The 3472-nt window shown below is 40.4% G+C and overlaps 1 protein-coding gene across 1 annotated transcript in view; it reads right to left on the bottom strand.

Moving 5' to 3' along the window:
* LOC106877431 (Golgi-associated plant pathogenesis-related protein 1) overlaps positions 1 to 2832 on the bottom strand; it is a 132176-nt gene extending 129344 nt beyond the window's left edge. Inside the window, exon 1 of the mRNA XM_052975382.1 lies at positions 2533 to 2832. The gene's annotated coding sequence lies outside the window, so the exon portion shown is untranslated. The remainder of the gene's footprint in view (positions 1 to 2532) is intronic.
* Between the last annotated feature and the right edge of the window lie 640 nt (positions 2833 to 3472).

Raw genomic sequence — 3472 nt, 5'->3', positions numbered from 1 at the left:
GTGTGTGTGTGTGTGTGTGTGTGTGTGTGTGTGTGATAAGAGTTTTTCTGTAACATATTGCAGAACAAAGCTTGTATAGAACGTCGTTTTAAAAAGCTTCTATTATCCTGTTCTGTCACCGTTACATATCTGTACGCTTGTGTATGTACGTGTATGTGCGTTGTGTGTGGAGATGGATATGTATATGCTTGTGTGTCTGTGTGAGTATGGACGCATGTATGTGTGTGCGTGTGTGTGTGTGTGTGTGTGTGTGTGCATGTGCGTGTGTGAGGATTGGTGTATGTTTGTGCCTGTATGCGCGCGTGTGTGTGTGTGCATATGATGGCTGCTAGCATGGCCGTGTGATTAAAATGGCTTAAGGTCCTGTTTCACAATTTATGAGTGATTAGGTTTTGGTATGGATAGTATCGTGGCGAACATGATAGAACTTTGTCACCTGTACATTCTTATAGAATTTACCTGTCAGGACAACGATGACGACGATGACAGTAGCAATAGCGTAGACTACTCCCTTTTTGTTGTTGGGGCGCAAGCTGGGACTTGATGAATCCTAGCTGAGTCAAAAGGGTGAGATGGTCTGATATTAGAAAGACCAGAAACTCTCTAAACCAAAGGAAATCTCAAGGAGTCAACCAAAGGAATGAAAATAATGGAAACTTCGGGGTTGCTACAGTTTTGCATCTCAACTGGTTCGTTTTCGTTTGACATCTAACAACTTCGTCTTTTTTCACTTCCGCTTCTTACCCTCTCCTGTTTTTATGCCCACACACAGCAGCTGTATAATCAGGGTTTCTGGTCGCTCAGATAGCTAGAAATAAAGGCCAAATCTCCTTCAACAAATCAAGAAATGTATCCCGTCCCACAACTACAACCAACATAACTATGTGTTCTTACAACAGTTCATGTTTGATCATTCTTCTGTACAACTGCACTGAGCTAAGTCTGAACAGAGCCTGACTTCTAGGTTTGTCCTTTCAAATGATATCCATTCTCCTATAACTCTTTGTTCAGTACCTATAACAAATATTACCTATCATCCTCTATTGTTGCCCTTTCAATGCGAACCCTGCCAGAATTTCCATAATGTGTGAGCCAAAGTTGTACAATTCTTAATATTTCCTGTAATATAAAGCAGCGAGCTGGCAGAATCGTTACCGCACTGGGCAAAATGTTTAGCGGCATTTCGTGCGTCTTTACGTTCTGAGTTCAAATTTCACCGAGGTCAATTTTGCCTGTCATCATTTCGGGATCGATCAAATAAGTACCAATTGAACCCTGGGATCGAGGTAATCGACTTACCACTCCCCCGAAATTGTTGGCTTGTCCCAAAATCTAAAATATTTCCCGTAATGGTCCGTGAATGTCAGCTATTGTACAGTTTATCTTTTGCAATGCTGGAATCAACATTAATTCAAACCAACGATATTTTGTTCCAATTCTCTGTTTGGAACAGTCTTCTTACTCTTATATTATGTTTACTTATAAGTTGCTGTCTTCTTTCTCGGAAACGAATGTGTGAAAAGCGGAATTGTTTTGGTGAAATACTAAACATTTCAAAAACGAAACTGTATTAACACCGAAAATTCGAGCGAGTTGTAGCGCCCTCTTCCAGCAAACTGAATATTGGGTGTTACCCTTAACAAAATGTTACCTCCACCATCACCACAACGGCCGCCGCCGCCGCCGCCACCGCCACCATATCATTAAGGACATACCGATAAATAACGGAGAGATTAATCAGTCAAAACAAAGCCGCCCGATTGACATAGAGTCATTCTGTATTTCTGCCGCTACTGTAAAGGTTTCCTCTCTCGTTGGAGCTGGCTGGGATGGGATGGGCTGGGCTGGTGCCATCACCCCTCAGTCATTATTATCCTATTCGTCTCTTCTCCTCCTCCTCCTATCACCCTTGTTCTACACTATGCTTTTTACCTCAACAAGGTCAACCTTCTGGAATTCCATTCCTGCTCGTTTCTTTCCCGCTGGTGTTGACTTACAAAGGTTCGAGGGCAACATTAAGGCCATCCACCCTAACATTCGGGTGGTGGAGCATCAAAGGTCATGGACCCTACTCCTTCATCCAGAAATGCACAAAAAGTTCCGGGGGCGAAGGAGGTTGACATGGGTCTGTATCTTATCACCTCCGTTGTCCCGTGACCATAATCAGTGAAGAAGAAGAAGAAGAAGAAGAAGAAGAAGAAGAAGAAGAAGAAGAAGAAGAAGAAGAAGAAGAAGAAGAAGAAGAAGAAGAAGAAGAAGAAGAAGAAGAAGAAGAAGAAGAAGAACAAGAACAAGAACAAGAACAAGAACAAGAACAAGAACAAGAACAAGAAGAACAAGAAGAACAAGAAGAAGAACAGGAAGGTTCCCTTTTGTGTTGTTTATTTGTTGTAGTTGTTGTATGTCGTTTTATCATAAATTAGAATTGTTAAATATCAATAAACATAAAATTGTAATTCATGCAAGTAGAATATTAAGACAATAAATCTTAAGGAAATTTCAACGTTTTATCATTTCAAAATTTTCACTTACCTTGGCCGGAGGTGATATATATGTGTATGTGTGTATACGTGTAAATGCCTGTGTATATATATATATGTCTGAAGTCTGTGTTTATGTGTGTGTATCTGTGTGTGTGTATCTGTGTGTGTGTGTGTGTGTGCGTGTGCGTGTTTGTGTATGTGTGTGTGTGTGGTGTGTGTATGCGTTGTGTGTGTCTGTGTTGTGTATACAGCCAATCACTTTATCAACGCTAAAAAGTAGACGTCTTTTGGGGAAAAAAGACTGTCCAATTTGAAAGTCATTGCACAGGCGTTTATTTCACTTGTTCGCGTTGCGCGCGTGTGTGCGTGTGTGTGTGTGTGTGCGTGTGTCTGCGCGTGTGTGAACGAGCGCGAGTAAGAACTAACAAATCTCGTAAATTGGTTCAAGGGAATTAACTATAGAATCAAAACATTGAGTTATTTCCCTTGGGTCGAAACCCTAAGTGTCTTAAATATCTAAGAGCAATATTGTAAATAAGTCAATAACATCGAAAAATAAAAGTTATAAATGCTTCTGTGCCACGGAATAGTCACAAAATTAATAGATGTATGGTTGGAAAAAATTCCAGTGAATCGTCTTACCTCTGCTCGGTCAGCAAAAGTAATGCTGCTTACATATATGTGTACATATACACTCTTTTATTCTTTTATTTCTTTCAGTCATTTGACTGCGGCCATGCTGGAGCACCGCCTTTAGTCGAACAAATTGACCCAAGGACATTGTTAGCTGAGTACTTATTCTATCGGCCTCGATTGCCGAATCGCTAAGTTACAGGGACGTAAACACACCAACAACGTTTGTCAAGTGATGAGGCGTGGGGCGGGGACAAAGACAGACACACATACATACATACATATATACATACATGCATACATACATACATACATACATACATATATATATATATATATATATATATATATATATA

This window comes from Octopus bimaculoides, chromosome 21 (genome assembly GCF_001194135.2).
Source record: "Octopus bimaculoides isolate UCB-OBI-ISO-001 chromosome 21, ASM119413v2, whole genome shotgun sequence".
NCBI lineage: Eukaryota > Metazoa > Mollusca > Cephalopoda > Octopoda > Octopodidae > Octopus > Octopus bimaculoides.
This window is presented reverse-complemented; position numbering and strand designations above follow the sequence as displayed.